We start from the raw sequence: 22207 nt of genomic DNA, 5'->3' as shown, positions 1-22207 counted from the left end.
ACTCTCTGATTCTGATTCAAAGACATACAAGATGCTTTTTTCTTCCAACCAAGTCGCTTCTTTCAGTATCGTCGTAACTTTGAATGGTCACTAAATGACATGTGGTAAGCCGAGGACTACCTGTATCCACACCACATTCCCAAATGATGTCACAAACTCTCTGATTCTGATTCAAAGACATACAAGATGCTTTTTTCTTCCAACCAAGTCGCTTTTTCCAGTATCGTCGTAACTTTGAATGGTCACTAAATGACATGTGGTAAGCCGAGGACTACCTGTATCCACACCACATTCCCAAATGATGTCACAAACTCTCTGATTCTGATTCAAAGACATACAAGATGCTTTTTTCTTCCAACCAAGTCGCTTCTTTCAGTATCGTCGTAACTTTGAATGGTCACTAAATGACATGTGGTAAGCCGAGGACTACCTGTATCCACACCACATTCCCAAATGATGTCACAAACTCTCTGATTCTGATTCAAAGACATACAAGATGCTTTTTTCTTCCAACCAAGTCGCTTTTTCCAGTATCGTCGTAACTTTGAATGGTCACTAAATGACATGTGGTAAGCCGAGGACTACCTGTATCCACACCACATTCCCAAATGATGTCACAAACTCTCTGATTCTGATTCAAAGACATACAAGATGCTTTTTTCTTCCAACCAAGTCGCTTCTTTCAGTATCGTCGTAACTTTGAATGGTCACTAAATGACATGTGGTAAGCCGAGGACTACCTGTATCCACACCACATTCCCAACTGATGTCACAAACTCTCTGATTCTGATTCAAAGACACACAAGATGCTTTTTTCTTCCAACCAAGTCGCTTCTTTCAGTATCGTCGTAACTTTGAATGGTGACTAAATGACATGTGGTAAGCCGAGGACTACCTGTATCCACACCACATTCCCAAATGATGTCACAAACTCTCTGATTCTGATTCAAAGACATACAAGATGCTTTTTTCTTCCAACCAAGTCGCTTCTTTCAGTATCGTCGTAACTTTGAATGGTCACTAAATGACATGTGGTAAGCCGAGGACTACCTGTATCCACACCACATTCCCAACTGATGTCACAAACTCTCTGATTCTGATTCAAAGACACACAAGATGCTTTTTTCTTCCAACCAAGTCGCTTCTTTCAGTATCGTCGTAACTTTGAATGGTGACTAAATGACATGTGGTAAGCCGAGGACTACCTGTATCCACACCACATTCCCAAATGATGTCACAAACTCTCTTATTCTGATTCAAAGACATACAAGATGCTTTTTTCTTCCAACCAAGTCGCTTTTTCCAGTATCGTCGTAACTTTGAATGGTCACTAAATGACATGTGGTAAGCCGAGGACTACCTGTATCCACACCACATTCCCAACTGATGTCACAAACCTCCTTTGTGCCTACTAGTTTTAACACTTCAACTCCTTCAACCACTTTTCAACCATCCTGCCAGCAGAGGGCACTCAATCCATGTTTTTAACAGGACGGAAGCTCTACCGAGAAAAAGTAATATGGTTGGTTTTTGTGGAACGCCGGATAATATGAAAAATGGAAATAACAAGACAACTTTATTCTGCCACAGCCCTTCTTTTTAATATTATTGTTATTAATATTTTCTTGCTCCCCAGCCAGCTGCTGTGGATCGTGATGATATTAGGAATGACAGCTGAGATTTCTTTTCTACTGGTTTGACAAAGACTTATTTCACATTTCTGTAATCCGATGACAGGAAAGGTGTCTTTATATTTGTGACCTCTGCTTGGAAACTCAAGGAGAAAAGCAGAAGCAGAAGCTAAATCTAGGACGACTGAGTGTCATGGAAGGCTTTAGGAGAGAGAATGTCATATCTTAGAAGACCACAAGCTTAAGAGATGTAGAAGACCACTGCACCCCTTAATGGTTTCTTGAGGCCTACCTTAGGATAACAGAATAACAGTTGGAAGGGAACTTGGAGGTCTCCTAGTCCAACCCCCCCTGCTCAAGCAGGAGACCCTATACCAGGGGTAGGCAACCTTGGCTCTTTTATGACTCATGGACTTCAACTCCCAGCTGGCTCAGGAATTCTGGGAGTTGGTGTCCATGAGTCATAAAAGAGCCGAGGTTGCCTACCCCTGCCCTATACCATTCCAGTTAAGTGTCTGTCCAACCTCTTCACAAAAGCGTCCAGTGTTGGAGCACCCACACATTCTGAAGGCAAGCCGTTCCACAGATTAATTGTTCTCACTTTCAGGAAATTTCTCCTTAGTTCTAGATTGGTTTTCTCCTTGATTAATTTCCATGCATTGCTTCTTGTTCTGACATTGAGAACTTTGATTTCCCTCTTGTAACTAGATGACACTGGAATCAGAGCTCAACCTACCTTCCTGGTTTTCGTAGAAATGTAGAGTCTGAGAATGGGCATAGTGCCGTCAGTCAGTCTCATCAAATGTCTGTTGTGAAGATGTGGAGGGCAATATATGCCAAAGTTATGAATAACAGAATAATAGAATTGGAGAAGACCTTGGCGATCTTCTAGTGACTCCAACCCTCTGCTCAAGCAGGAAACCTTGTACCATTTCAGGCAAATGGTTGTCCAGTCTCTTAAAACTCTCCAGTGTTTGAGCATTCACAACATCTAGAGGCAAACCGTTCCACTGATTAATTGTTCTCATTGTCAGGAAATTTCTCCTTAGTTCTAGGTTGCTTCTCTCTTTGATTAGTTTTCATCCGTTGCTTCTTGTCCTGCCTTCAGGCGCCTTGGAGAATAGCTTGACTCCATCTTCTTTGTGGCAGCCCCTGAGATATTGGGATACTGCTATCATATCCCCCCTCGTCCTTCTCTTCATTGAACTAGACATTCCCAGTTCCAGCCACCGTTCCTTATATGTTTTAGCCTTTAGTCCCCTGATCATCTCTGTTGCTCTTCTCTGCACTCTTTCTAGAGTCTCAACATCTTTTTTACATCGTGGTGACCAAAAGTGGATGCAGTATTCCAGGTGTGGCCTTACCAAGGCGTTGTAAAGTGGTATTAACACTTCACGTGATTTTGATTCTATCCCTCTTTTAATGCAGTCTAGATGTTAATGCAGGAAGGCCCCTATTCAAGAACTTCGCATGACTTTCTGAAGCCTGAAGTTCTCCTGGTTTTCAATTGAGGGGAACCCAGCATTTCAACCTCAGTTTGTGATCAGTGTCAATGTAATCGTTTAGGGAACAATGGAATATATTTTGACAAAGAGGCATGCTATTCCATTTGTGTCTGGTAAAAAATACTGCCAGTTTCGTGTAGCCGTTAAGGCCAGAAACCGGGAGACTGTGAGTTCTACTCCTGCCTTTGGCACAAAGCCAGCTGGGTGACCTTCAGCCAGTCACTTTCTGTCAGCCCTAGAAAGGAGACAATGGCAAGCCTCTTCTGAAAGGCCTTATCCAGGCAGTCTCTTAGAATCCGATACGATCAAATGGAATGAAAGAAAAAGCTATATGTGCCTCCTCTTACCCATTTCTATGACAAAGTGTAGATGCTAACTTCTTGTCCTCAACTTACGACCACGACTGACTCCAAAATTTCTGTTGCTAAGCGACTGTTAGGTGAATGTTGCCCAATTTTATGGCCTTTCTTCCCTGCAGTTCTTAAGTTAGTAGCAGGGTTGTTTAGTGAATCTGTCTTCCCCACTGACTTGCTTGTCAGAAGATCCCAAAAGGGAGTCGCCTAACGCTGAGGACGCTGCAACCGTTGAACTGTTGTAAATCGAGAACTACCCGTATTGCTATTTAATCATTCTTCCTGTCTGCCCCCTGCCCTACTTTGAGCACCCACCAAGTATACAGAAGCATAAAAGCTATATAGTATAACCTGTACAGAGGAAAATATACGTATTTAAAAATACATTCCTATACTACGGGGGTCCCCAACCCCCGGTCCGTGGACCGGTACCGGGCCACGGCATGCCAACAACCGGTCTGCACAAACAAGCAAAGCCCCATCCGTGGGATGCAGGCAGCACACAAAACCATGCGGTCTCCGATCTGTGGAAAAATCCTTTCTCCACAGAATCAGCACCTAGTGCCCAAAAGGGACTCTGCTATACTACACACAGTAATACATATTACATCAGTGATCCGGAGGACCGTAGCTTACCTTTGCATGACATTCCTGAAACTATATTCAAGGGCAAAGTCTGGATCTTGAACAAGAGATTGCATTAGTCATCTCTGAGACAGTCGTTTAATGCAAAATGAGAAATCGCCTTTGGGAGTTATAGATAGATGCTATCTTAGCATCGCCACAGAAGGGAAGCAGTTGAGGCAGAACTAAGTTTTCCTAAGGGGCCAGATTGACTGTAGTCCTCAATGTACGACCACAGTTGAGCCCAACGCTTCTGTTGCTAAGTGAAAAAAGTTGTTAAGTGAGCCCTGCCCCCATTTTACAAGCGTTCTTTCCGCCATTGTTAAGGGAATCACTGCACAGTTGTTAAGTTAGTTACACGGTTGTTAAATGAGTCTGGCTTGTCAGAGGGTCACAAAAGGGGATCACATGACCCCGGGACACAGCAACAGTTATAAATATGACTCAGTTGTCAAGCATCTGAATTTTGATCATGCGACCATGGGGATGCTGCAACGTGAAAAATGGTCATGGTCACTTTCTTCCGTGCCACTGTTGTTGAGTCAAGGATTACCTGTACAGGGGGTCACAAAACCTGACTGCAAGGTATACACAGGCCGGCAGACACACAGGTGCAGCAAAAGACTCCATTGCTTCTTGTCCTGCCTTCAGCTGGTTTGGAGAATAGGTTGACCTTCTCTTCTCTGTGAAAGCCCCTCAGATATTAGAATACTGCTAACTGGCTCAAGGTTGACTCAGCTTTCCATCCTTCGGAGGTCAGTAAAATGGCGACCCAGAATGTTGGGGGCAATATGCTGACTCTCTAAACCGCTTAGAGAGGGCTGCAAAGCAACTGTGAAGCAGTATATAAGTCTAAGTGGTATTGCTATTGCTAATCTAACCTTTCAAAGCAGATAGCTACCTAGTTGCATGGACCAAAGTACCACCACATTAGATAGATCAGTGACCTAGTAAAGCTTTGTGTGTTCATCAGTAGATGGCAAAGCTGCTCTTCTCAAGCTGCTGAGACCAGGACAAGTCTTCTGCTTCGAAATTTTGCCTTCTGCTTGAATGTCATTCCTGTTATCTCAGTGATCTGTGGATTACCACCAGTTGAGTTTGTCAGTGGAGAGATAAGGTAGTGTTTTGGGTCATGAAGGGGGAAGAAGAGATAAGGAAGAGGAGAAGAATGCGGGCAGGATGTGATGGAACGATTAAGATAAATGTAGCCACTCAGGAAATTGAAATGAGAAATAAAGATCGCCCAGTAACTGAAATATGAAAAACGTGTTGTGATGGTTCCAAGCCCAGATTTTCCCAACCAGCAGGTCCTATTTCAATCTTTCAACCAAAACAGGCAGATTATTGTTGAGACTTTGGAAAAAAATGCAGAGAAGACCACTAAGACGATTAAAGGCCTGGAGATTAAAACATATGAAGAATGGTTGCAAGAATTGGGTATGGCTAGTCTAGAGAAAAGAAAGACTAGGGGTGACATGATAGCAGTGTTCCAGTATGTGAGGGGCTGCCACAAAGAGGAGGGGAATCAACTTATTTCCCAGAGCACCAGAAGGCAAGGCAAGAAGCAATGGATGGAAACTAATCAAGGAGAGAAGCAACCTGGAATTAAGGAGAAATTTCCTGACAATGAGAACAATTAATCAGTGGAATGGCTGGTCTTCAGAAGGTGTGGGTGCTCCAACAAGGGAGGTTTTTAACAAGAGACTGGACAATCACTTGTCTGAAATGGTACACGGTCTCCTACCTGAGCAGGGGGTTGAACTAGAAGACCTCCAAGGCCTTTTCCTGCTCTATTCTGATTGATTGTTAGGATAATAGACCTGGATGAAAGATTGAAGCAGAAGTAAGGGAGACTAGAGAGACTAGGAAATGGAAGACAAAGTCTCTGAAATTTCCATTATGCAGATAGTCCTTGACTTACAACAGTTCATTTGGTGATTGTTCAAAGTTACAACGGCACTGAAAAAGTAACTTGTGACCGTTTTCATGCTTGTGACCGTTGCAGCGTCCTCACAGTCACGTGACCACAATTTAGAACCGATTCATATTTATGACAGCTGCAGTGTCCCGGGGTCATGTGATCACCTTTTGCGACTTTCTGACAAGCAAAGTCAAAGGGGAAGCCAGTTTCACTTAACAGCTGTGTTACTAACATAACAATTGCAGTGATTCACTTAACGACTGTGGCAAGAAAGGTTGTAAAATGGGGCAAAACTCACTTAACACATGATTCAGCCGCATAAATTTTGGGCCCAGTTGTGATCATTACTCAAGGATTACCTGTACTTATGATGTTCATCTTTGCCCTCAATTGCTCCACATCCATTAGGCAATTCTGTCTTTGCTTATCTCTACGTATTGTAATATGAATGGCATTGAAGATTCCCCTGGAGATTATTTAGTAGTTACTCCTTCTGCCTAGGACAGGAGTAGGCAACCTTGGCTCTTTTATAACTCATGGACTTCAACTCCCAGAATTCCTGAGCCGGCATGGCTCAGCATGGAAACCTCTCCCTTTCTCCTCAGCATGGCTGGCTCAGGAATTCTGAGAGTTGAAGTCCATGAGTCATAAAAGAGCCAAGGTTGCCTACCCCTGGTCCAGGTCAATCTAAAACAGAGTTCTCCAACATTTTCAGCTTTGTGGACCGGCGGTGGGGGGAGAGAGGACAGTTCAGTGTGAGCGGCTAGCAAACATGTACGTGCATGCGCAGCTCCATTTGCAGGTTCAGTGTGCATGTGCGCCTGCTACTCACTTAAACGCAGTGTGCACATGTGCTTACCCGCTGCTCGCACAAATGATGCATGTGCGCATGTGTGTGCTTGCCGACAGTTTCCACGGTGGGTTGCAAACCCCTCAAAGCTCACTAGTGGGCTGCGGCCGACAGACTGAGGACCCCTGATCTAAAAGATTACTTTGAGCAAGGCTAAAAGTTTGGGTGGTCCCAGCTTTTTAAATGTTATTTCCTTCTTTCCCCTAAGAGCAGATGACATACTGATTCATAAAAGTCTTTGGGAAAAAGCATTTTGCCCTGGAGTGTTTGATTTAAAACCCACTTTGGGTTTCTTAGACTGAAATGCAGTTTTTGCATCTGAGTTACTGCATATTACACAGCGTTCAAATCAATGTAGACAAGGAGAATGTTGAGGGTTCCCCCCATCCCCCCAGGGAAAAGGCTGCTTAAAAAAAAAAGTACTGCAATTTTGGAAGCACAGGGCTAGCTGCAATGAGAAAGAAGCAGTTTAATTACTTATGAGCTTAGACTGGACCTTCTAGGTTGAAAAGTAGTCGACTTTGCTACCCTGATTTATTTTGACTTGTAAGTTTTAACTTGATAATAATAATAATAATAATAATAATAATAATAATAATAATAATAATAATAATAATAATAATAATAATAATAAAGTTGGAAGGGACCTTGGAGGTCATCTAGTCCAACCCCCTGCTCAGACAGGAATCTGCTTTCTAACCATGCTTTTATCCATATGTTTATATGGTTTTATTATGTCGTTGTAAAAAGCAATCGAAGTCACTTAGGTGAGATGGGTGATGTAGAAAATAAATAAATAATAACTAACTAACTAAATAAATAAATACACCCCACTCGACTGACTCGACTGTTGAAAGCAAAGCATGATGGGTCAGTAGTCTCTTGCACCAAGGCACAAGAATTATTGTTGAGCAAGAATGCCAATTCATTTCAATTCAGAATAGAGCTGGAAGGGACCTTGGAGGTCTTCTAGTCCAACCCCCTGCTGAAGCAGGAGACTCTACCATTTCAGACAAGTGATTGTCCAGTCTCTTCTTAAAAACCTGCAGTGATGAAGCACCCACGACTTCTGAAGGCAGGTTGTTCCACTGCTTAATTGTTCTAACGGTCAGGAAGTTTCTCCTTAGTTCCAGGTTGCTTCTGTCCTTGATTAGTTTCCATCCGTTGCTTCTTGTCCTGCCTTCAGGCGCTTTGGAGAATAGCTTGAGTCCCTCTTCTTTGGGGCAGCCCCTGAGATATTTGGAGCACTCCTGTTATATTACTCCTAGACCTTCTTTTCTCTAGACTAAAGGTAAAGGTAAAGGTTCCCCCGCACATGCGTGCTAGTCGTTTCCGACTGTAGGGGCCGGTGCTCATCTCCGTTTCAAAGCCGAAGAGCCAGCGCTTGTCCAAGGACGTCTCCGTGGTCATGTGGTCGGCATGACTAGATGCCAAAGGCGTGCGGAACGCTGTTACCTTCCCACCGTAGTGGTCCCTATTTTTCTACTTGCATTTTTACGTGCTTTCAAACTGCTAGGTTGGCAGAAGCTGGGACGAGTAACAGGCGCTCACTCTGTTACGCGGCACTCGGGATTCGACCCGCCAAACTGCCGACCTTCTGATCGACAAGCTCAGCATCCTAACCCACTGAGCCGCCTCGTCCCTTTCTCTAGACTAGCCTAGACTAGCCATACCGAATTCCTTCATATGTTTTAGTCTCCAGACCTTTAGTCATCCAAGTTGCTCTTCTCTGCATTTTTTCCAAAGTCTCAACATCTTTTTTGTAATGTGGTGACAAAAAAAAAAAGAATGCCAATTAAAATAATTTTCTCCTTAAATTATGCAAACCCCCCCCCCCAACAACTCATCTAAAGGACCCTAGTTTAAGTGCATGAGGAAGGAGAAGATGATGTAAGTGATGTAACCTCTTAAGAGACTCAAGATTTGGGTGTTGGTTTTAGCTTTGATGCTAATGGTGGTAACACTCGGCGAGAGACTTAACATCTACTTGGAATATTTAATGCCGTAGGACTGGGTGTGAGAGCGGCGTGCTGCGTTTGTATAAATTTCATCAGTATAAAGCATTAACAAGGTTGGACAAAGGAGGAACGATTCCAGAGAGCCATCTGCTGCTACGGCGATCAGCTGGAGTTTCACACTGTGCCAATTGTGCACAATGTTTGCAAACCTTCAGTAGAACTTCTCATTGTTGCAGTCTTTTGAAAGATATTTTCATAAGGCTCCATCTTCAGGAAGCATCCGGCTTTAACAACTCCATGTGTGATGCCAAGGCAGGGGTCCATCTATTTTAAAAATGGGACAGGAAGAGGAAGGGTGGAGAGAAACACTTTCTGATGCTCCTAGTCTTGATGCCTTTGTCGTTTCTCTCTTTTCTTTCTTTCTTTCTTTCTTTCTTTCTTTCTTTCTTTCTTTCTTTCTTTCTTTCTTTCTTTCTTTCTTTCTTTCTTTCTTCCTTCCTTCCTTCCTTCCTTCCTTCCTTCCTTCCTTCCTTTCTTTCTTTCTTTCTTTCTTTCTTTCTTTCTTTCTTTCTTTCTTTCTTTCTTTCTTTCTTTCTTTCTTTCTTTCTTTCTTTCTTTCTTTCTTTCTTTCTTTCTTTCTTTGTCTCTCTCATCTTTTTTCTCATCTATCTTTTATCTTTATATTTCTCATATATCTTTATCTATCTATCTATCTATCTATCTATCTATCTATCTATCTATCTATCTATCTATCTATCTTATCTATCCATCTATCCTATCATCTCTCTCTTGTCTTTCTCTTTCTCACTATCATCGCTCTAATCTCTCTCCCTCTCTACCTATCTGAATCTCTCTCTCTTTCTCCTCACTCTGTCTATCTACTTTTCTCTCATCTATCTGTATGTCTTATCATCTTTGTCATCTGTCTCCATCTCTCTCTGTCTCTCTGTCTCTCTTCATCTCTCTCTCTTCCTGTCTTCCTCTCCATCTCTCTCTCCATCTCTCTCTGTAATCTCTCTCTCTCTCTCTCTCCATCTCTCTCTCTCTCTCTCTCTCTCTCTCTCTCTCTCTCTCTCTCTCTCTCTCCATCTCTCTCTCATTGTCTGAATTATTGCAAGGGACTCTTCTCCTCTGCTAAAAAGAAATAAAAATTGCATTTTAAGGAAAAATTGCAAGCACATAAGAAATAATACACTAGTTATTTCCTTCCTACATGAAGCAACCATGAAGACAATGATATGGATGAGATTTTAGCCAGTGAGGTTGAGGTCGTTTAAATGAAGTGTGAAGCTCACACTTTTCAAACACTGTCTTCAGGGTCTGGGTAAATATTATATTATATATATTATATTAATTTTATTTGTATACCGCCCTTCTCCCTCCCGAAGGACTCAGGGCGGTGAACAGGGCAATAACTTTTTTTTTAAAAAAGTAAATAACTTTTTTTTTAAAAAAATTCTAGTTGGACAAATGATGCAAATTACATAATTAATGCAATGACCTTTTAAGACATTTGTTAAAGAAGGGCAATTGAAGCAAATACTGTCCTAGGCGTGTGAACTGTAAAATATACTGAACTTATACCCATAATGCAACATAACTGCAAATTCAGTGACTGAACACTAACTGAATAGAAGTTCACAGGAGACCCCTGGAAAAACAGAAGATAATTTATAAAAAGAAAAAAAAAGATGAATCTATTTTAACCCAATAGGGAGAGAACAAACAGTGATTTTCATTTTTTTTAAAAAAAGAGGGTGTAAGGAATAAAACGTCTACCTAACCAGGTAAACTGAATGACTTTGTGCCAGTCTCATTGTCTCCCTTTGCACAGCCTACCTCTAAGGTTGTTGTTCAGGGGGTAAAATGAAGAGCAATCCCTGTGAAAGAATTCTTCATTTTCTTTAAACCCAAGACGTAACTCGACAACTCTAGCAAACAGAGAGGAAAGGGTTCACAGAATCTCCTGTCTTCTCCACCATGATATAAAAAAAGATGTTGAGACTCCGGAAGGAGTACAGAGAAGAGCAAGAAAGATGATTAGGGGACTGGAGGCTAAAACAATTGCTGGAATTGGGTATGTCTAGTTTAATGAAAAGAAGGACTAGGGATGACATGATAGCAGTGTTCCAACATCTCAGGGTCTGCTACAAAGAAGAGGGGGCTCAGTCTATTTTTTCAAAGCACCTGAAGACAGCAGAACAAGAGGCAACGGATGGAAATTAAGCAAGGAAAGAACCAATCTAGAACTAAGAAGAAATTTCCTGACCGTGAGAACAGTTTATCAGCGGAACAACTTGCCTCCAGAAGTTCTGGGTGCTCCAACAATAGAAGTTTTTAAAGAAGAGATTGGACAAACATTTGTCTGAAATGGTGTAGGGTTTCCTGCCTGAGTGGGTGGTGGCTGGGGGTGGACTAGAAGACCTCCAAGGTCCCTTCCAACTCTGTTATTCTCTAATTCCCCAACCCTTCACCCTGGGATACACTGCCTCTGTTCATGGAGGTTCCATTTAGCCACTCATTTTTCTTATTCAATCTCCGGCGGCGAGCCACGTGGCTTCTGATATTCAATTCCCCGCTGCCAGTTGTGATGCATTTGCAATATCGTCTCTTGCCATCCCTGGATCCCGTTCATGTAACACAAATCAAGCCAACGTAGTTGCGTCTGCTCCAGCTGTAGCAAGCCTGAGAAACCCTTGCTTCTAGCAAGCTGAGGGCCTAAGTAAGTTATTAGAAATTGAATGCTATTAAGCGGGGCTTGTTTTTCTGCTTGCTTCCATCACATCGCAGGCAATCACCGCGCTAGCCTGTTGGAAGATTGCCTTGTCCGTTCCAATGATCTTTAACTGCCCATTTTTATGGAAAAGAAATCAGAGACGTTTTTCTCATTGTCCGATTGCATTGTGGGTCGCTTCCCTCCGCCTTGCTTTTCCATTCCCCAGACTTTGGGGCAGTCACATCCCATCAGCAGTTTTCTACATCTTGCTTTCTCCCCCCCTCGTTCCCCCCCCCATTGCTAGGCAGGTTAGTGGTGGCTTCAACTTCCAGAAACTTTGCCATGATAATCAGCGGGCCTTATGGAGGACACTGGGCATTGCACTGCAGCTTTTGGGATTTGCCCAAAATAAAAATGGAGACTTCATCTTGCCAAGGATATTGTAGGAGATGACCAGGCTGAGCATGAGGGAGGGGTCAAATGCATCATTGGTCTCGAGTCGCTTCATGCCCACAAAGATCTAAGTCCAGCCCACCTTGAATTCTGTTGACTCTTATCTACTACCAATTCGCTTTGACCATTAGTAGATCAGATTCTTGTAGAGAGCTTAAGCTTGCAATAAACCTTTAGATTCATCGGAACTGCCTGGATTTCCTGATTTCTCGCGCTTGACAGGTATTTCAGTTACCTCAATCTAGGATGGGATTTGGATGGTGGTCACATTTGACAACTACACAAGAGCCGTGGTTGCACAGTGGTTAGAGCTCAGTACTGCACGCTACTTCTGCTGACTGCCAGCGGTTCGGCAGTTTGAGGCTCAAGGTTGACTCAGCCTTCCATCCTTCCGAGGTTGGTAAAATGAGGACCCAAATTGTTTTTGTGGCAATAGGCTGACTCTGTAAACTGCTTAGAAAAGGCTGTAAAGCATTGTGAAGTGGTATATAAGTCCTGTTTTTGGCGTTCTCCCATTTTGTTACCATTTATTCCTTCTTGACCTCTTCAGGTAGTCCTGACTTACAACCATTCATTTAGCAACTGTTCAAAGTTACAATAACACTAAAAAAAATGTTACTTACTACCTGTCTTTACTCTGATGACCGTTGCAGCATCTCCACAGTCATATGATCAAAATTTGGACACTTGGCAACTGGCCTGTACTTATGTACTTAATCTGGTTGCTACATCCCAGGGTCATGTGATTCTTTTTTGCAACCATTTTAGCTGGCTTTGGATAAGCACTGTCGGGGAGGAAACTGGATTTGTTTAATGACTGCATGATTCACTTTTAAAAAAAAATTATTGGTTTTTAACAATAACGATCTCCATTGCCTGGTGTATAGTTTGTTGTCTTGGTTTATATATTTGGAAAAATAATAATAATTAATTAAGAGTCAATAAGATTGAATTTGATAATTTCATAATTAGTATATTAATTAATAATATATTTCTTTGATCTTCCCCTCTCCCATTTGTATCCTCCTTCTTCAACCTTAAACAAATAAAATTCTTAATTTTTCAATGTATAAATGATTAAATATAGACATTTTTCATATTTGTACAGATAATGGTAACATCTATGTAGAACATTTTTGTACTAGCTTATACTATTCTTATAACCATCATCTCACTAGTTCACCATGCATCCTATTTTCGTGATTTTTATTTAAGCTTAATTTCCCCTTTATATTCAATCCATTCTTATCAGTCACGATTTTCTCAATGTTAGTCATCTAAATAACATGCATGGTTCACTTAATCACTGCAGTGATTCGCTTAGCAACCAGAGCTAAAAAGGTTGTAAAATTGGGCACGATTCACTTAACAACTGCCTTGCTTAGCAACAGCATTTCTGGTCTCAGTTGTGATCATAAGTCAAGGGCTACCTTCACTGAATCACAGAATAAAGAGTTGGAAGAGACTTTTCAGACAAATGGCTGTCCAGTCTCTTCTTAAAACCTCCAGTGATGGAGCACCCACAACTTCTGAAGGCAACCCATTTCACTAGTTAATTGTTCTTCCTGTCAGGAAATTTCTCCTTAATTCTAGCTTGGATCTCTCTTTAATAATCTTCCATCCCTTATGTCTTGACCTGCCCTCAGGTGGTTTGGAGAATAGGCTGACCCCTACTTTGTGGCATCCCCTCAGATACTGGAAGACTGCTATCATGTCCCTCCCTAGTGACCTAGTCCTTCTGTCTGCTAGAATGACATATCCAGTTGGACCAATAGTTTCCTTGACTTTTTTTCTTGTTTTTTACATGTTGAAAGCAACTTTTAAAAATTATTTTTGGCATTTGTTACAAGTGTTACTAGTTCTGAGCCTTAGCTTTCCTGACTTCATCCTAGCAGATTCGGTCTATTTGCTGACATTCTATTTTAGTTATGTGTCCCTGTTTCCATTTTTTATACTTGTCCTTTTTGTCTTTCAGCTTATCAGAGAGTTCTTTATTCAACCATGCTGGTTTTGTCTGGGGTCACTTATTTTTCTTTCTCAGTGGTATTTGTTAGATTGGGCTTTTATAATCTCATTTTTCAGTTTCCCAAGGAACTTGAATTCTTTTCCTCTTTAAGATTTCCATCCATGAAGTCCTTCTTAAGGCCTAAGTTTTTTGAAGAACACACCTGTACACGCCTGGTGTTGTGGCAGGGGAGGCAGGTAGAGGGGAGGAATTGTGAGCAGAGAGAACAGAAATAATTATAGGTACGAGGGAACGGATGCACGAAAATAGCCATTTTGAGGAATGCCAGCAGGAAAAAGGAACTTTTGTACATAACGGCTTATTTGCATCTTTAATCAGACTAGTGCCAAGAATTGCTAAAAGGGTGGCACTTCTATTTTATTCAGGTAGTGCAGCACAAAGATTTTTATTTATTTTTGCTTTTAACTCCACAGTTTACTCCACAAAGACTCTGGGTGGCATACAAGTCCAATATCTACAGGTAGTCCCCAACGTGTGGCCACAAGTGGGAACAGAATTTCCATTGTTAAACAAGGTGGTTGGTAAGTGAGTCAGGTTGATTTTATGACCTTTTTATGTCATAGCTAAACAAATTGCTCTTTCTCTCTCATCTCCTTCTCTCTCTCTTTCTCTTTTTCTCTCTCTCTTTCCTATCTCTCTGTGTGTGTCATCTTTATCTCTCTCTCTATCATCTCTCTATCTATTTATCTATCTATCTATATCTATTTATCTATCTCAATCTATCTCAATCTATCTCTATATCTATCTATCTATCTATCTATCTATCTATCTATCTATCTATCTATCTATCTATCTATCTATCTATCTATCTCTATCAAATATCTTCTATCTATCTAATCTATCATCTATTTAGTATTGAAGCCAATAGTGACGCTCCAGAATTAAGTCTATTATTCTACTTATTCTGTTCTTATTTTGTTCTTCTTTCTCTGATTCAATTCATAATGATCTTTTAATATTGGATTTGGTTCCTCTTTATTTCATGAAAATGTGTTTATATTTCTCATACTCAGTTCTTATAGGCCTAAATAGAAATTAGAAATTAAGTTTGGGAAATTATCGATTTTTCACTGCTGCAATTATCCTCATCCATGACAACTGCTACTTTCTCTCTCTCTTAAGATCAATCCTGATACTTTGCCAAGTTTGGGTACCATTATTCTTGAACAAAACATTGCTATTTTTAGTTCAGTAAATCCCTTGTTATTTAACAAAGTAATAATAATAATAATAATAATAATAATAATAATAATAATAATAATAATAATAATAATAATAATAATAATAATAATAATAATAATGTTGGAAGGGACCTTGGAGGTCATCTAGTCCAACCCCCTGCTCAGGCAGGAAACCTTATACCATTTCAGGCAAATGGCTGTCCAGTCTCTTCTTAAAAACCTCCAGTGTTGGAGCATTCACCACCTCTGGAGGCAGGTTGTTCCACTGGTTAGTTGTTCTAACTGTCAGGAAGTTTCTCCTTAGTTCTAGGTTGCTTCTCTCCTTGGTTAGTTTCCATCCGTTGCTTCTTGTCCTGCCCTCAGGTGCCCTGGAGAACAGCTTGACTCCCTCTTCTTTGTGGCAGCCCCTGAGATATTGGAACACTGCTATCATGTCACCCGTCACCCTTCTCTTCATTAACCTACACATACCCAATTCCAGCAACCGTTCCCTATATGTTTTAGCCTCCAGCCCCCCAATGCATCTTTGTTGCTCTTCTCTGTACCCTTTCTAGAGTCTCGACATCTTTTTTACATCGTGGTGACCAAAACTGGATGCAGTATTCCAGGTGTGGCCTTACCAAGGCATTGTAAAGTGGTATTAGTACTTCACTTGATCTTGATTCTATCCCTCTGTTAATGCAGCCTAGCACTGTGTTGGCTTTTTTGGCAGCTGCAGCACACTGCTGGCTCATATTGAAGTGATTGTCTACTAAGACTCCGAGATCCCTCTCACAGTTACTACTATTGAGCAAGGTACCACCTATACTATACCTGTGCATTTGAGTTTTCCTGCCTAAATGTAGAACCTTACTTTTTTTCACCACTGAATTTCATTTTGTTAGATAGTGCCCAGTGTTTGAGTCTGTCCAGATCCTTCTGTATCTTAAGCCTTAAGTCATCAAGGGTTACAGATCCAGGAGACTTCCGGTGGCGACGCGACGCCGAAGACAGCCGTTTTCGGGCTGCCCACTCCGCAGCTGTGTTTTTCCATCGTAAACAGCGCCGATCAGCTGTTTAGATGGATTTGAAGCCCCCTCCTCGGGAGAAGAGGAGGGGGTGAGGCCCCAGGTAGGGGTTGAGCTCTCCGGGGCTGCCTGAGCTGAGAGTTTGGGCGGCTGAAGGATTGAGCCCCCCCCGAAGCCTGGGTTGCTCCGAGCTGCGCAGCGCCCCTGCTCCGGGATTTATGGAGCAGAGCCAGGCGTTAGCAACCACCCCTGCCAAAAGGAAATACCTTTGATTATCAAGATGCAGGCAGAGCGGTACAGGAGGTCAAGGTGATGTGGACTCTTATCTTTACTCTCTAGCTCAATGGATTTTATAGCTTCAAAGTGAAAGTGCGCAATAAGTGAAAGTGGGGGAAGATGGCGGCTAAAACTTCTAAAGCTCTTCGGAGTGCGGGGTCTTCCCTGGTGCAACAGACCTCATTGCAAGCTTTGCTTCCTCCTGCACCTCCTCTGGCATTGACGCTTAAGGATTTACAAGATGCTCTTGGAAAGCATTCACAATTGATGTCTGACATGATGGATGAAAAGCTGAAAAAGTTGGAGGAGAAACTGGAGAAGAAGATGGAAGAGAAGTTTAAGATTTAAGATTTAAGATTTAAGATTTATTGAGATTTTTATACCGCCCTTCTCCCAAAGGGACTCAGGGCGGTTCACAGGGCAGGGTTTAGAGCAATGAGGGTGGACATGTTGTCTATGATTGAATCTGTAGCTGAATGTGTGCAACAGCTGGATGAAAAAGTGAAGGATCTCAGTCAAAAGAACTCTATATTAGAAGCAAAAGTATCAGAAAATGAAAATATAAGGGATAAAATGGACGGAGAATTGAGCCTTGCTCAGTATCATCAGATGCAGTATGCTATTAGAATCAGGGGTTTAAAGGAGAACTGTAAAGAAGATTTAAAGCAGCTGATTTCTGAGGCTCTGGAAGGGGTATTGGGCCAGCCAGCATCTGAAATTGAGGGAAATATGGACAAAATTTTTCGTGTAAATTCATGGATTTCAAGACAAAGGAAGTTACCCAGAGATGTGGTGGTCTATTTTACAAAGAGAGTAATTAGAGATGAAGTTATTCAAGCTGCCTATGATACTAAACTGGTAGTGGCTGAGCAAGAAGTCTTGGTTTTAAAAGAGATTCCTCCGAAGATTTTAAGGAGAAGGAAAGATTTTGCATTTTTAGTACAGGAACTTAAGAAATGTGATATTAAGTTTAAATGGGAGATTCCAGTTGGACTGGTGGTGACGCATGAAGGTAAAAGACATCGTCTGGTTACTGTGGCCCAGGCACGTGATTTTTATAGCAATGTGTTAAAAGCAACCCCCCTATCATTTTTGGAAGCTGTTAAGGGATACGGCGAGGGAAAGCTTCAAGATGTTGCAGACAGACAGATAGAGGACAATGGTGTTGGAGGGGATCAAGATACAGTTTCATTGGATGTTGCAGGAGGCCAGAGGAAGACGCGTGCCGCCTTAAGAAGAGCGAGACGAGAGCAAGAGCAAGACCAGCAGATAGTTATGGAATCTCCAAAGTGTATTTACAGTGAAGATGTGGGAGGGGCGCGGTCCAAAGAAGTTTTGGGGGTCATGACAGACGTGCTCCAAACGTTTTGGGGCGGTAAGATTGCTGATTAAATTTTTAAATTAGTATCTTAATGGATTAAATTTATCATAGAGGAGAAAGAAAGTTTTTTTTAATATGTAACACAATTTAAGATGGATGTTATTTGCTTGTTAGAAAAGTATATTAGGGTTATGGACTAAAAGTGTGTGTTGAACTAAGAATGGGTATGCAAGCTCCTAATTAACAATAAGTTGTCTTACAGACTGCTTAACCCTTTTTTTTTTTTACTCTTTTTATTTGAACTCAAGGATGACCTGGAACTGCGAGACATTTGGTGTGATACATGCAAGAATTATTTTTGATTATGGTTTAGTTTGGTTGGAGATTATTAAGGTTAATAGATAGGCGCTTTTGGCGCGTAACTGAGAATTTGTTTATTTTTTTTTCTTTGAAATTAATATGAATAAGGACTGGGATTAAGAAAATCTATTCTGAGTAAAGCTTTTTTTGTTTTTCTCTTTCTCTTTTTTACTTTATATGTAATATTAATATTGTTTGTATTCATTTTACATGAGCTAGAGGGAGATAGAACTAATAGTTTATTGCTGATAACATAGGGGTGCTTATGTTTGTTGTTTGATTTTATACCCTGTATTTAGCTCTGGGAAGTCGGGGGGGGGGAGGAGGGAATGGGGGGAAGGGATACGGAGGGTTGGGTGGGGGTGGGGGAGGGGGGGATTAAAGTTAAAATGTATTGTAAAACTTTTTAAATAAAAAAAAGGGTTACAGATCCAGAAAGTTGCTGTGTATTTTTTCAACTTCTAAAGTCTGATTCCAAAGATCCATTTGCGTCTCCACTTTCTGGACAGGTGTATATCCAGAAACGTGACCCTAGTGCTGAATTAAATTCAAGAAGGAAGTTGTTAAGTCAGTAATGCAGTTAAGTGAATCTGGCTTCCCCACTGACTTTGCTTGTCAGAAAGTCACAAAAGGGGATCACATGACTCCGGGACACTGTGACCGTCATAAATATGAATCAATTGCCAAGCGTCTGAATTGTGATCACGTGACCATGGGGATGCTGCAAGGATTGCAAATGTGAAAAATGGTCATAAGTCACTTTTTTCAGGGCCATTGTAGCTTCGAACGGTCACTAAATGAACTGGTGTAAGTCAAGGAAGCAACCTGGAATTAAGGAGAAACTTCCTAACAGTGAAGAAAATTAACCAGTCGAACAGCTTGCCTCCAGAAATCGTGGGCGCTCCATCACTGGAGATTTTTAAGAAGAGACTGGACAGTCACTTGTCTGAGATGGTATAGCTTCTCCTGCTTGAGCAGGGGGCTGGACTAGATGACCTCCAAGGTCCCTTCCAGCTCCTATTCTATTCTATTCTATTCTATTCTATTCTATTCTATTCTATTCTATTCTATTCTATTCTATTCTATTCTATTCTATTCTATTCTATTCTATTCCATTCCATTCCATTCCATTCCATTCCATTCCATTCTATTATTATTCCATTCCATTCCAGTTCTGTTCTGTTCTATTCTAATATTATTCCATTCCATTCCATTCTATTCTCCTCTCCTCTCCTCTCCTCTATTCTATTCTATTCGAACGACTACCTGTACTTCAATAGTGAACTTCACAAGACAGCTTTCTTAGTGGGAACTAGAAATAACGGGACCAGGGGCTGTCAGCTTCAGTTAAACATCAGAGAGGAATCTGTGCCTCCCTTCTACGTGTCCAGCCAAGTCCCTCATTTTCCAAGATCAACATTTCATTTGCTGAGTTAAGAGCTCAGCCAGTTTTCACTACAAACTTCCAATAGGTTTTGTAGCCTCCTTGTCCCTCCCAAAGCAATCAGTTTGGCCATTTCTATTGCACCTTCAAGCGTGCTCAGAGCAGCAAAACAAAAAGGCTTGGTATGGAGATAGTGGGATTGTCAGCTTTCACACAGAAGGCAGAGAATTAAGAAGTCAGTTGTTCAGGAGCCGGTTTGTTCAGGCACCAGCTTAGAAAGTGGAAAACGATGAGTTCGAATCCCACCTTAAGGCATAAAAGCCAGCTAGGTGACTTTGGACCAATCATCAGGAGACTGTGAGTGCTAGTCCCGCCTTAAGGCATGAAAGCCAGCTAGGTGACTTTGGACCAATCATCAGGAGACTGTGAGTGCTAGTCCCGCCTTAAGGCAGGAAAGCCAGCTAGGTGACTTTGGACCAGTCAAGCCCACCTCACAGGGTTGTTGTTGTTGTAGGGAAAATTGGAGGAAGGATGCGTTCTCTGCCTTGAGTTATTTATAAAAATAATAAAAGCGTGATATTAAATAAAATATAAAGCCTAGCTAGTTTTTTCTGTCAGTTTGTTAACAGGGGGCTCAAGGATATTCTGGATAAATGGTTACCAGGTAAGCCAGCCAGGGGTCCCCAACCCCTGTGCCACGGCCCTTTACTGGGCCGTGAGCCGTTCAGATCCGCAGAAGCAGCAGGTGAGCACGGGCGTTTTGCCAGCCGCCAGCCACCTGCTCACCCCTTTCCCCCCCCCCCACTGCAAAGCTGGGATAGTTGGAGACCTCTGCTCTAAGTGGTTTACAGAGTCAGCACATTGCCCCCAACAGTCTGGGTCCTCATTTTACCGACTTCGGAAGGATGGAAGACTGAATCAACCACGAGCTAGTCCGGATCGAACTCCTGACAGTGAGCAGTCAGTCTGCAATGCTGCATTGTAAACCACTGCCCCCCCACCACTCCATATTAATCGTAGGTGCAAGTCACTTTTTTCAGTGCCGTTGTGACTTTGAACAGTCAATGGATGTAAGTTGAAGACAACTGTACATCAACACGATGCTACTTCTGTCCTTTCTCCCTCTTGACTCCCCAGGCACATCCATCCATCCATCCGCCCATGCACCCACCCCTCCACCCCAATAACTCATATGCTGTCATCCTTTTGTGTATATTTCTTCTGTGATGCCCCCCCCCCATTCTCCCTTTCATAACTTGGAATAATAGATGAATGAATGAATTCACAGAAAAGGCAGCAGTGAAATGGGATCTGGTCAGGCCATGATTTGCAGCGTGTCAGACTGTTTGCAGTCCTCACGGTTTCCTCTTGGTAGAAAGGAAACTGTGAGGAACGCAAACTATCTTATCACGCTGCAGAAATTTAGCTCTAATTTTCTTTCTCCTAAAAAGTTTAAACCCCGTCTAAAGCTGAGGAATAATTTTGTGTAGAAGATTACAATTCACAAGATAGTTTTCCTTTTGTGGTCATTGAGGAGGGGGGGGAGGGGGTGCCAAAAGAACAAAGAAAGAAATGGGAAGAAAACATTGTAATATTTCACCTTGTAAACCTTCCTTTTTGACACTGCCTTCACAAAGCCTTGGCGCTAGAAAGAATAATTGATACAGGTTGTCAGGCCTATTTTCAAATCCCTTCTGAGCACCCCTTAAAAAACAAACAAATGCTCTGATTTTTATTAGTATTATTTAAAAAAAAAGACCCTGAGACTTTCTTCTTTATTTATAACAGATTCCCAACATGATTGCCTGCCTTAACACATTGCATTCTGAAAGCCAATTCTTGAAAGAAGAGGCTGAAGGTTTGAGGAGATGGGGGTGGGAGGATAAATAAAATTTTTTAAGAAAGGACGCAAGGACAGCAAAGAAAGAAATCCCATTCTTCTACGCCTCTGCTACTCAATGGTTGCCCCAGCTTGTTGCCGATAATCTTATCTCTTTAGTGATGGCAGCGGACTGCGACAATGGAGACCTTAAGGCAAGCTGTGGGTTTGATAGCTTGCCGTGATTAATCGAACTGTCCAATAAACACTTCAACATCTGGGAAGAATGATTAATGATGTTTTACGTGACCTCTGACCCCTCCTTCTTTCCAAGGAAACATTGGGAAGGTGACGGTGAATTCTTTCGGTCTGACAGTCGAGATTTGCGGCCATCCCTCTCTTTGTGTTTTGGAAATGGCACCCTGGTGTGGATTGAAAGCATACTGTCCTGCTTTGCTAAAAATCAATAGTGTTTTTTTTTACCAACCCCTTCATCAAGGCGTAGACTTTGTCAGGCCTAGTACCAGTTTTTTTCCCCCCATTCTGGCTAAAAGAAGCCTCTTTTTTGCCTTTTAAAAAAAAATAAAGAAATGTTTTTTTTTCCTTTATCCTGCTTGGGACTCTTCAGTTTGGATGGGAATGGAGGGTGCCCTGAAGAAGGAGAAGCAGAAATCATGTGAAAAGCAAAGAAATTGGTCAGAAAGCAATTTTAGGGAATTTAGACCAAGCAATAATTTGCACTATGTTGATGACCTTATCCTGATAGCTGAAATTGCAAAAAAATCTGCAAGCTGTTGTAATATAGCTAGTTCCTCAACTTAC

General features: G+C 41.7%; 1 long non-coding RNA gene across 2 annotated transcripts in view; it reads left to right on the top strand.

Moving 5' to 3' along the window:
• LOC308679467 overlaps positions 1-21993 on the top strand; it is a 44127-nt gene extending 22134 nt beyond the window's left edge. For both annotated transcript variants that reach the window (XR_014028780.1, XR_014028781.1), the window contains 2 exons: positions 14451-14558; positions 21355-21993. This is a non-coding gene — a long non-coding RNA (uncharacterized lncRNA). The remainder of the gene's footprint in view (positions 1-14450; positions 14559-21354) is intronic.
• The last annotated feature ends 214 nt before the right edge of the window (positions 21994-22207 follow it).

Source organism: Vipera berus (assembly GCF_964194415.1).
Source record: "Vipera berus genome assembly, chromosome: 1".
In the NCBI taxonomy this organism is placed as follows: Eukaryota; Metazoa; Chordata; class Lepidosauria; order Squamata; family Viperidae; genus Vipera; species Vipera berus.
This window is presented reverse-complemented; position numbering and strand designations above follow the sequence as displayed.